The following is a 13,105-nucleotide window of genomic DNA, read 5'->3' as shown; positions in this document are numbered from 1 at the left end:
GGAGATGGTGAGAAAGATTGGGATGCAGATGGGAGTGGAGCTTTTGAGGTGGGACTTTTGGGACAGAAGTGCAGGGATTTAATGCACTGAGGGAACTAAGCAGATACCGTGAGGACCAAGTAGCTAGTAGAGACTCAGTTGGAAAGTATTATCTGCTCGTTGGAGGTAGACATTGAGATTTCAAATTTTAAAAATTCCCATAGTTGAATGATACAGAAGAATTAAAACAAATGTATGTGTTTGAAGGAAATCCCTCCTGTTTGTGACACTGAGTTCAGGTATTTGGCCTTGGGTTTTACAACAAGGTGTTTTAAACAACCAAACAAATTAACCTTCATAGTGTTTTCTTCATCCATGGTTGAGAGGCAAATTCCATGCACTTGAGCAAAAAAGTGCTCTGAGACTTTCTGAAAATACTACACTATGACTGCAGAATGGTGAGTTTTGCCCTTATTCTTGACTTTCCTGCTTGCTGTTTTGGAGCTTTTCAAGTCTTCCTGGGCTTAATTTTCTCCTGTCTACTCTCTGCTCTCTTAAGTGTTTAATTTTGCACGCAGTGTCAGGTAGACTCTTCTCACAGCCATTTGCCCCTGTGGGCTTTGACTTGATGCTTCAACTCTGGCCTGTAGCACTGTAGATTTTTCAAACTCCACAAATGTGAGGTAGGAAGAATTGGTACAAATTTCGACTAGTTTTGGGTTGGTCTGCTTTTTTCCTTCTAAGTTTCTAAAGTCTTTTGTTCATTTGAGATTTCAGAATTGTAAAATAATTAATCAGTTAATTAATTGCTCATTTCCAAAAATATTAAGCAAATACCATCCAGACTTTTGGATCAAATGATCAGTTCTTAAAATAATTTTCAGGTACATTAACAAAGATATTGGTGAATATTGGCAACTTACTTTGCAAGGAAATGTCAATATATGGCAAACAGAGACATGAAAAACTGCTTACAGAAAATAAAGGCAGTGCCATGGAATCACTTAGTTGGAAATGAAGGAAGAAAGATCATAACTAATGATGCTTGGAGATATTATTTACCAGGTAATCTAACATTAAATTTATTTATTTTATCAGTGTTTAGGCTATCAATCATATAAATTTTTCATTTAATTTTAGGTATTAGGACAATTTGTTTCTCAATAATAATAATTTAAATGAAATAGTATATTTAATTAACACAGAGCCACAGGAAATATACAGCATAATCTAATCTGTGAATCAATGGAATACAAGTTCTATATGCTGTGCATTTAGAACCAGGAAAAATACTTGCAATATGCAATTATCACATTGGAAGCACTTGCACTTTTGCAGTCAAACCCCATGTGGCTGATTTTAAGGACAAATACATGCATGTCAAACCAAGCCCTTCAAAGATTCTTCAAACTGAGAGAATTGGAAGGGCAAAAGTAAACAAAATAACTGAAAAAGTACAAAAGAAAAAAAGTAAAAAGCAATCACTGACCACCAGAAGACCAATTTCCATGCAAAAATTATGGAAGAACTCCATCCCTAGCTGTATTGCTGAGCATGATATTAGGTGCTTTGGAATGCTGCTTTGGGCAGTTCAGGTTAGCTGTCCTGGGTTTGTTCCCTCCCAGCCTCTTGCCCTATGCCAGCTTTCTTGCTGGGGTGCAGTGAGAAACAAAGAAGGCCTTGACACTGTGAAAACTCTGCTCAGTAAAGTTGCTGTGTTATCAACACTGCTCTAGCCAAAAACCTAAACCAAAGCACCCTACGGGGTGCTATGAAGCTAATTAACTCCATCCCAGCCAAACCCAGGAAATGACTGAACAAGCATGTTCTGTTTTGCTTCTAAGCTTTCGAGTGCTCTGCTTTCCAGCTAGAAATATTGAAAAATCTGTTGGATTTCCCAGTTTTTGTTGGCAGCATTGAACAGTGGGAAAGAATGGTCTAATCTTAACTACTATGCACCAAATTTAAGACATGAATATTTTGAAATTTCAGTTTGAAACTTCTATTTTGTTAAGCCTTTTGTTAAAGGACATAAATTGACATAAGTGTAAAATAACTCAATGAAAAGGGGAAATCTAAAAGTCTGAGATGTAATTTCAACCAAACTATTTTTTTAAAATTTAGCATAATTTGCTCAACATAGTAAGTCTTAAGAGATGTCAAATCTGAATTTTGCAACAGTAAGTATGCAATAAAATACCACTTGAAGCCTAAATGACTATATTTGTTTATATGCAACTGAATAGTGGAGCAAGATTTTATTTGAAGACTTTATTTGAAGGTTTCTCTAATGCTAGATGTAGTTATTTCCTGCAATAGCATGCATAAGGAATATTATGTGTAACTGTCTGTCTGATTAGAGCCCTTCTTGATTACAGTCGTCTGTTGTTTGCTAAAGCCATCTACAAGGCACAATCAACAAGCAATTGTACAGTGGATCATAAGACCTTTCAGCTGAACCATTCAGGATGGAGAATTGGCCTCAAACATGTTTAGAATAAATTAATTTTTTTTTTTCCTTCTCAAGGTCCATAAATTCAAAATTGTCAAGTCATTTTTTTTTTCTTATGAGAGATCCAGAAACACACTGCAGAAATGAGGACTGGAGCAAGGCACTTATTTTAGGCTTTCATGACCGGCTGATGAATTAATATTCCTTGTTTGACTTGAATCAGTGGTTTGGTTACACATTTATTCATTATTTTTGCAGTATACTGCCTGTATATATTTTCTCTAACATGAACAGTGCAGCCTTCCACATGTGGTCATAAATTGTTTCACTTCATTAGCTTGCTGATTCAAAATAATTGCATAGAGATGTTCCTCTATTGCCCCATGTCTAATGAAAAGTTATATCATGGAGGTAAGAGAAGATAGGATCTGACTTTAGGCCCTTGCAAGTTTTGAAAACAGTCTTTTAATATAAGGTGTAAATATTTAAAATGCAAACTAATGCAAGCTAATACTTTAAACTACCCCCTATTAATGAAGAATCTGAACTTCTAGAGCTCTACATTACTGTAAAAATCAGCACCATATTAAAAGACATATTAGGCTTGAGGAAATCTGAGTCAAAGATGAAAATCTTTCTGGAAAGTGAATGCAAAGAAATTTGGTTTAAGGATATTATTTTATTAAAAAATAGCATTAGCAAAACGTATATACAATTTTGTGCTAATATTAAGCCATATTTAAGAGAAATAATGCACAACTACTTAATCTAGATCAATTTATATGGCAGAAAAACACTGGTCATTGAACTTTTTGAAACATTTGTCTTGTTTTCTATACCTGCTTCTGGTTTCTTGTATTCATGGGTAAATACCTCAACACAGGCAAACTGAAAGGTATTTTGGAGACAGACTTGAACAGAAGGAAAAATGTTTATACACAGTATCTTAAATGACATCAAAGCTTTTCAAAGGGGGCTGTGTGTAGACTTCAATGCAGGAAAAGCTAAAAATAAATGAATATTCAAGGTACCAAATCAATTTAGAAAATAGCTTAATACACCTGTGAAAAAAGCAAAGATATAGTTTGCCCTCCCCTTAAGTAAATGTTTAATTCTCTTATCTGTATTGCTGCCTTTCTGGAAAACAGAGTAAATGACTCTTCTTTCCCAGTAAACCTGCACCAGATGTAAAAGACAAAGTGTCACACTTCATTGTTTCCATGGCATGAGCAGCATTTCAACTAAGTTGTCACTGTTCATTCTGAACAGGCCTTTCCACAGGTCTGACTCATTACAGATTTGAATTGAATTATAAAGACACTGAGGCTAGTGGTTAACATAAATCAATATGAAAGGCTAGAAAAGCTGTTTTTCTCAAAAGTGGTCGCTAACAATGACAAGCTAATAATTTAAGACAATGTTATTTAAATCTAATTTACATGATCTCTTTATGTATATATGGCAACTTAATCCTGTGGGGTTTTTTTTTTTTTTTCTTTTTTTTTTTTTTTTTTTCCTGTAGAGTGATATGCTTCTGCTTGTGTCATTTGCAAAGAAATTCCTGTTACTGAGTGGGTATGAGAGCTATAATTTGTGAGCACATTTTGCAACATACTATTCATGGGGAAAATCACTGCATGGAATACTTAATTTTTGATTTCCCCAAATTTTTATTTTGGGAAAAAAAGCTATAAGAAAGAATTCCTATAAAAGACCAAGGATGTTTTATGATGACTGTTTCAAAATGCAGTTAACAGCAAATAAACCACAGTAACAGCTTAAACAGTATTCTGTAGCAAGAGAATAAATATTTACATTGTTGTTCAGTAGCAATGTGGTAATAAAGGGAAACTGGTAAAAAATAACAGATAAGCACATTGGTGTGCAAATACAAAAGTAATTATGAATGTGTGAGAGAACAGCTCAGGAAGCTCTTGCTGTTGGGCCTCATATTGTTACTGGCTGATGTGCATTTATCTCCCATGTGTCAGATAGATCCACTCAGAGAAGAACCAATAAGTAAGAGGCTTGAAGGACAGTCTTTGATTCATCTTATCTGAGCTCTGTAATGAGGAGGAAGAAAAAGGATAGATTCCAAGGGCTTTCCAGCCTACTTACTTTGAATCAGTCTCTCTACACGAGCCTTTCTGTTTTACTCTAGTGGGAACTATCATACTAACTTCAACAGTCTGACTCTTCAGCAGTAGGATGAAATTTGTACATGAGTATTCTGAATCCCCTGTAAACCTTTACAGTGGGCAAATTCTTTCCAGATATTTTCAGCATACCTCCAAAAGGTAAGCAAGAAAATTATTTTCGTAAGTGTAAGACTGATTTTGTTTTTTATCAATGAGTATGTATTGGCTTAATGAAAGCTTATTTCTAGTTTAGGGAGTAAATTCTGTTTAGCTGTATCAGTGAGTCACTGTTTCTTTGTCACCTCTTTCCTATTAATTATTTGAGCAGTAATTGCCAAACAAATGTCTTGGTTCTCTGAAATGTGTGAAAAGTAAAAAATCTAGAAAAAATGTAAGTTTTGGTTTTTTTTGTTTTTGAAGTGGATGCAGGTTGGTGTTGCTGAAAATGACTAATACCTCTTTGTATGCCCTGTTTTGTCCATCATCTTCAGCAGGGCTGCTGAAATAAGATCTTAATTCTTATTTTTCTCTAAATGAAAAACAGTTAATGAGTTTCACCTGCAGGAAGTCATTGAGGATTATGCAAGAGTATTTAGGAATATTGGATATGTATATTTAACAAGGACCATCAGGGAAATCTGACCTCTTTTGAATATCACTTTCAGCGAACAATTAATCTCATTTTCAGGAAGATTGCAAAAGCTGCTTACAATAACAAACTCAGAAGTGACATCCATCCTAAGGAAAATTAATTGTAGGTGAAATTGAATCAAAGTCAGTGAATGGGATTCAGCTGCCATAATGTAGGTGTTATGAGATGTATTTCCTCCAGCCACATTTACAAAAGCACCTGCATCTCCAGTGAGTCCTTTGCCATATCTGCCAGCCTCTACACTTTGCACCCCAAGACAATTTTAGAAAGTCAGAAAAGGCAGTAGGTGCCTGTTTTCTGGCAACTGAATCTTGCTTTGTGTCTCCCTAAAATTCCTCTTCGCAAAATTCCACAACATTAAAGTTTTAATTATGACTGCAAATAAACTTGAATTGCTGGGCTGATGAGGCCAAGAATAGAAACCAAACTAAATATAAAATACAATTAAAAAATCAATTAAACCAGTTCAACATAACTGACCCCTTGGCTCATAATTGTCGCTGAAGTTTTACTTGCATTCTATGACCAATTTTTGCACAAGAGTTTAATACTCCAAAAGCTGATTTATTTTGGTCTGACGTACTACCCAAACATTACACAGTAAAGAAAAACTAGTAATGAAGTGGTTTTTTGACATCAACAATCTGTTGCTTTGCACAAATATAAAAATTATTTAAAGTTTTTCAATATTTTAAAAGGATGGGCAAAAAAGGATGCTTCAAAACAGCAAAACTCAAGGTAATATAAAGACCAAAATGGAAAAAGAAACCAAAGAAGGTGAATAATTTTGCTCTTTGATATAGAAGAAATGTGTTAGGGGCCTAGAAATGAAAAAAAATATCACTGTATTTTGACTACTAAAATATTAAATAAAATTTTCTTTGACCTTTTTATTCCATAATTTTAATAATTTATTTCCGCTGTACTGTATTGCACTAAAGGTACATTTATGAAGACCTTTATCTGTCAGCTGTTCTTGAGAAATACTAAATATTTTATACAAACTACATAACTAGTGAACAAATATATCTTTTCACAATAAACATGAAATGGAGAAAATTTAAATACCAGATTCAGAGAGATCCTCTCTCAGCATACAAACCACCTGTATTGCATGAAGCTGTCTCGTGCAAATATCACAAGTTCACACCATCAGAAAGAAGAAAAATTCCCCAGCTTCAGAAAGAAGATATATATATATATATATATATATATCTTGTAATGCTACTGGATTTAAAGCCACCTCAGGTGATGGCAACCTATATCCACTGTCTGCAGCACTGAAATCTCCTTCTTGTTTGTTTTCCCCAATTCATACCTCCTCAAGAAAAGTGAAAATTAACACTGAATACTTTAACACTTGCAACAAGTAAAGCCCTCTAGTTCTTGTGAGTGAGGAAACAGTGAATAAGAAAATGTTACCTGCCATCTGCATGACATACATGTTTTTGCAGAATTCTACCTTACTTCAATCTGTCTCTTTACCAGGTTGAATTAACCTTTCTTGTTCACTCATTATGGGAAATTTATCATACAATTTGTTGCCATCCTCTTTACTTTTTCCAGATCTATTACATAACTTTTGAAATGAGAAGGATTTGATTCAAGGTTCAGATACATAGCGGTGCCAAGTACCCAAACTCTCCTTTTAGTCAAAGGATGTTAGCAGACAAAACAGGCAACCTGATAAGCTGGGAAGGGCTGCCTAAAATTGAGATCCATTTGCCTGGGGAAAGACACATTCCTTGCCTATGCCAGAGGCCAGGAGGGGTAGTTTCAACAAGGTCAGGTAGCCCATATGTGAGCATAAGTACTGACTGTGCTCAGGCCAGCTGTTCTGCCAGATCAAATGAGTGCAGTGGGAACTTGTCCTCCTGGCACACCTATTGCCTTCTGCACCTGGTGGCTTCCACATCTCTTGGCTTACGCACACAGCTGTCTAAATCTGGAACTTCAGTCGCCCCTCCCTGCTCTGCCCAAACGCCCTCCCCTGTGGAGGGGATTGGAACTGTGTGCAGTGTTCAAGGTATTGTCATGAAAGTAAAGCTTCCACCTTATACACCAGTACAGAGTTTATCTTTCAGTTTACTGTTTTAACCCTTTCTCCCCTGTTTAGTTGATGATATGTAGACTGTTTTTCTTAATTTTAATTTCCTTAAAAAGTTAATAGTTGGAGTGATTCTGTCAATTCTGTCAATACTCTACCTCCTTTCTAAGTATGCTTCCTTGCTTGAATACCTGAAAATAGAGGTTGTGAAGGCAAGAATTTTGAAAAGAGCAAAAAGAGCTGTGAAAAAGGCAGGTACATATTCAAATCTACATGCTCACGTGCCTAAACCAGAATGATCATCAGTGAAGATACTATTTCTTGTTAGGCACTAATAAATCCAGTAGTAAGACATAGATTCATTAAAACCACATTTTTAATTTATGATAAATAAATAAATATGATTATTATTTATCATACATATAATTAATTGGACTTTTTTTCCCTTTTAAAAAACCTGTGTTCTTTGTGGAGGTGTTTGGGAAAAGGAAAAAAAAAGTCTCAGCATGGAGAGATGCTGAAGATGCTGATTGTACCGGATGAAAAAATAATTTCTGTCTGAACCATGCAAATTAGAAAAAAAACATGGCCACTGAGATTAGGTCAGTTGGTTGGAACAAGGTGCTTACTAGGTCAAGGTTGTGGGCTTCTGTATAAATCACTGTATAGGCCACTTGTCGTCCTGATTTTGTAAGACTTTGTTAAGTTTTCTGATGTTTACATTCTTTCAACAAACTTTCTCACACACAGTTCTGTAAATAACCTGTGTTTTGCATTCTTTCATGGAGGTGGAGAGAATTGATAACCCCTTAGTCTGTCCAGTGGCATTGGAGAGGTGGCACTGTCACCCTCCAATCCACTGTCACTTTTGAAAAACTATAAATGTTGGAGTCAGAAAATAAAGGTGCTTTTTTTTTGTTCTTCTTGAGAGCAGCAGTGTCTGCGTCATCATTTTGTGCCTTATCACAACAGCCACTCACTTAAAAATTGGTCTCAGTGATCATCATGGGTCCATTCAACTCAGAATATTCTGTGTAATTCTGTGATACTGCCTGGTCTTCTCTTACAAATGCAAGCCTTCACTGTGGTCAAAGTAGTTTAAAGCATTTTAGATTTTAAGGATATAATTGTAAAAAAAGAAAAGTAAATATTCTGGTCCTGGATTATGATATTCTGGTTAAAGATGTATCTGTTTGGCCATGAGCTAGAAAAATATATAGAAGAGGGAATAAAAAGGAAGTTTCTTTGTATAAAATAAAAGTTAATATTTAATCCAAATACAGGGTTCAGATAAGGTAGGGTACATAACTCTTGTTTTCTGCCAAAACAACTTTTCATTTTTCTCAAGAGGTTTCTAATTCAGTAATTAAGACATAATTATCAAATTAGCGAACAACATTTTAGAGTATAATTATTATATTAGCTAATGACTTCTTAGCATCTAGACTCTTAATAAAACAAAATGTCTGCATCTAATTGAAGATCAATCTGAACCCAAACTCTGGACACCTCTAGAGTTGAATTTCCGCATATCGATGGAAACGGAGTGAAAGTATATACTGTGCAAGAATCATTTCCACATTGCATTTCAGTCATTAGGAACATAAACACCATCCCTCTCATGGAAAAGATTAATTGGGTAATTATTAAGAAATACAAGTGACAGCCAAATTTATTGCAAATTAGAGAGGAGTGTAAGGTGTTCAGTATCTCTGTGCTTCAGATCAAATGTTTTTACCTTCTGCTTGTGTATGACACTTTCCCCCAGACCCTCCAATAATAATTCTGCAGGCTGTGAATTAAACACTGCTGCTTTATCACTGGAGACTTGAATCAGTATCTGTGATATGCAGCATCCTGAAACAGACCCTCTCGTGCTTCATTAAATATTTTTCCTTCTTTACTTCAGGGGCCCAATGGAATCTGTTTTCACAGGAGTGTGCCATAAATTATTAGTTTCTGAAGCACTAAAATTTAATACACATTGGCATGCTTTTTATTGATATTTATCACATTAATTAAACTACTTTAGAAATATGAATCTGTGGCAAAATATGTGCATTTGATGTTAAGATTTAGAAGATAATTAAACTTTGTATTTCTTTTATTTATGGAATTGATATAGTAAATTTCCTTTTTTTTTTTTTTTTTTTTTTTTTTTTTTTTTGGAGAGCCATGTCTAAATTTCTTTTGCTAGTCTTGTTTGTGTTAATCATATTGAGATTTTATTTATATTGGGCCATAATACAAAGTGTGTAAGCTTCACTATTGCTGTAACTTACTACATAGGTAAGTTCAAGAAATCTGAACCAACATATTTTAAAACTAAAATTAAATCTGCTCAATTTAGCAGCAGAAGCACCTAATATCTTTTGAAAAGAGCCTTGTTTTCAATTTTCTCTTTTATCAACACTAACACTTTACAAAAACACAGAAGATCCATCTCTTTCTTGCTTGGCATTTTTATCATCAGCACCTACTATTATTTTTTTGGTCATACTACTTGCTTGTTTCTGCGTTCAGAGTACATCCCTGCCCCCTGCCCACCCTTTATTTTTCCTTCCATGGCTGAAGAATCAAAAAGGTAATCATTGAGGGAATACATTTTTTGCAGTCCAAGTTTATATATCAGGGACAGAAATAGTGAAGCTTTTTCTAAATAACACTCAATAACCCTCACGGGTCTTCTGAAAATTGCTACCACACATCTAGAGCCTTACGCTCATGGCAGCAAAACCATATTTTAACCAGGGTAGCAGTACTGTAGACAAAAGTGATTCGTCACTTGATGAGTTTGTTGATAAGATGAAAAGATAATGACTTAATTTCTAAGCAACACTCTAATGTAAAAATTTTTGGAAACTGAACATTTGAGTACTGAAGTGGAACATTAGTAATTTTAACAGCATTTGTCACATTTAAAACTCATCCATCAGTCTAATTGTGAAGGGTTTTCTTTTGTTGTTTTGTTGTTTTTAATCTTTGAAAACTATTGCAAATTTTCCTGGTATTTCACAGCATCTCTACAGCAATGATTTCAAATGGTTCAATTGTAATACAGTCAGAAAACACATTGGAAAGAAGCAAAAATGCCTTAGGCAGTACTGAAGAAATTCTATGTTTCAGTGGCTTTAAGGGCAAAATGGAAACGACAAACAGTTTCAGTTACTGCATTGTAATACGGCAGCAGTAGGAAGTAGTAAAGAATTACTATTAAGTAAGGGAAACATGATGGAGAAAACTAAAAATTGGAAAGTATTTTCTTGATATATAAAAATAATGGGAAAAAACCCATTCTCACTTTATACAAGTACTAAAGAAAAGAGATTGTTCATATTTAAAGCTCATACCACTCATAGAATTATATTGGTGCTCTGCATCTGTTGCAAACATGCATGTATGTGCATATATATATATATGTAGTCCAAATATGTCTTTTGTCCTTTTTCTTTTCCTCTTGATTAAATTAGATAATAAGAATTGCTTCAGGTTACTGAAGGATTCTATGCATGGAAATCTAGATAGAAGGAAGAAGAATATGAAAATGCAGTTTTTGAATTTGCTTAAAGCACTCAAATATCTGCAAACTCCTGATCATTTAAATATTAAGCATTAAAAGAAAAAAATAATCCTAAAGCTGATCATAATCATTTAAACATTTAATTTCTGAAGAAGATTCTGTGCAGTGGTCCATTTATTAAAGTTTCTCTTGCTTTAACGATGGTCACAGCATCTGGCAGGCCTTAGGTTGGGCTATTTTTTTTTTTTTTTATCCATTTGCAAGATCAAATTTTAGTCTTTTGTGACTGCAAATAAACTTTTTATTTGTTTTATTTAGTGTCCAAAGCCATGGCAATGAGTATTCTTAAAGTTTAATTTAAGAAAGATATAGATTTTTTATGGCATCTTCTGATTCTGTTTGTGAATACTTTTAAGAAACTTTTTTTTTTCTTGATCTTTTTGGAAAGAGGAAATGGACCTTATTTATTTTGAGGTTTTAGATGGGCTTAAGTGTAAGAATTTTTTTTTCCTATTGAAAAAATTGCATATTTTGTGATTCTCATTTGCTGGATGCTGCAGTGTTTGGTGTGTTGCTTTTAAATTACCTACTTGGTCTTAGCAGAGTGAGTGAAATGGTCTCGATAACTGGGATTTGACCCTGAAGGTACTTCTGGCTAGCACATGCTGATATTTGATGTTGAAGATGCATTAGAAATTATCTAACCAGAAAGGGCATGCAGAAGGAGACCTGACCATATGACACCAGTCTGTTGAGGTGCACTGGTGTTTTGGCAGGAATCAAAGAATTAAGTAAGAAAGCAGGTTGGAAGCTACAGGTTGGGACTGTTGATTACTCAGGAAGAAAACCTGAGTCCTCACTCTGAATTTCTCTTCCATTTAAGCCTTTTCTACAATTAATTGATTGGATAAGAAGCAAATAACCTAGTAATTGTGGGATGGTTCCTCTTTTATGACTAGCAGAGGCATATAGGAATATAAGATAATTTCAGGGTTGCTCTTGTTTCTTGGTTTTTGCAAACTGAAAATTCCTAAATGGTAGCCTATCTTCAGTCAAAATTTAAAATTGCATTATATGTAAGTGTGCTGTCTGCTGATTAGGACATCACTCTGAACACTGTCTATAATGGATTTTGTTTTCTGCTTTATAGGCAAATGCTTTAACGAGTTTGCTTAAAAAAACCACAAACCAATAATCACATAATCACAAGCAGTATATTTTCTTGAAGTTGTCTTTCCATGTAAGCTGCACATTTAACTTTTACTAATTGTTTTCTGACTTCTTTGAAGTTTAAGCTCTTTTCTGTTTCATCTTTGGATGCTGAGAGATCCAAGCACGATGATCTTATAATGCAGTATAAGAAGTATAATCTTCACCTGCTTGGATGTCTTTAGTTCCTGGAAAACCTTTCTGTTTTCCAGGAATTTTGAAGTGATTTCTGGTAACTGTTGAACTGGTCTCTGTGAATTTCTTCAGAAAAATTAGATATGTGGCTTTTCTAAGGTCTTGCTTGAAGGATTGTGGTAAAATTTGACATTCTTTCCTGATTCTTTTTAAACTTATTAAGGCAAAACTGAAAAAAAAGAAACTTCAAAGCCATGAAACATAAAACCCCAAAGCAAAACAAAAAATCCCCACATTTTTCTCCAGCTTTTGCATATGGACATATTAGTAGCATATACTACAATCTTGTAGGAGTTAAGTTCCAAATGCATTTACTTTTTTAATGTTAACTTATTTCTTATAACTGAGTCACTCTTATTTTAAAAACAAGTGAAAACCTGGATACAATTTCCTTCATTGTCTGTGTGTGGTTTGGCTTCTCAAGTGAGATTATAGACATAATCTAACATTTGAGAAGACAAATAGCATGCAGCATAGTGGAAAATAAAAATCCTGGCCTGGATGCAATATTATTAGCGTTTTTCTATGGTCCTTTTGATGAGGTTAGAGAACTGGTTGTATCAGTGTTCTGATACATTTTATGACTCTTTCTATAACGAAATTAAATGGTTTATGATTTGTCTATCTTTAGACCTATAAGTAAGGAAGTTAGAAGATGGTAACTGCCCAATAAGTAGCCTATTAACAGGCGTAAAACTTTCATGAGGACCAGTGTAAGACGGTTTCTGTAAAATTTAGGCATTTAAGTTTGCATATTATCTTCTTTAAAGAAGTTTTGGAGAAAGAAGTTTTCTTCATGAATATTGAGAGGCTTTTTATCTGGATATTGACTGCCTCTAGGAAAAAAACAAGGGAAAAAACAAACATGTGCTTAAAGGCAGTTCAAAACATTCTGTTACTCAAAGTAAGGAAA

General features: G+C 34.4%; 1 protein-coding gene across 1 annotated transcript in view; it reads left to right on the top strand.

Moving 5' to 3' along the window:
* Positions 1–13,105, top strand: part of GRIK2 (glutamate ionotropic receptor kainate type subunit 2) — a 347,507-nt gene that overhangs the window by 91,261 nt on the left and 243,141 nt on the right. The gene's annotated exons all lie outside the window — the stretch shown is intronic.

The sequence above is a fragment of the Onychostruthus taczanowskii genome, unplaced genomic scaffold (genome assembly GCF_017590055.1).
Source record: "Onychostruthus taczanowskii isolate IOZ18803 unplaced genomic scaffold, ASM1759005v1 scaffold48, whole genome shotgun sequence".
Classification (NCBI taxonomy): Eukaryota; Metazoa; Chordata; class Aves; order Passeriformes; family Passeridae; genus Onychostruthus; species Onychostruthus taczanowskii.
Note: the sequence above shows the minus strand (reverse complement) of the source record. Positions and strands in the feature narration are given on the sequence as shown.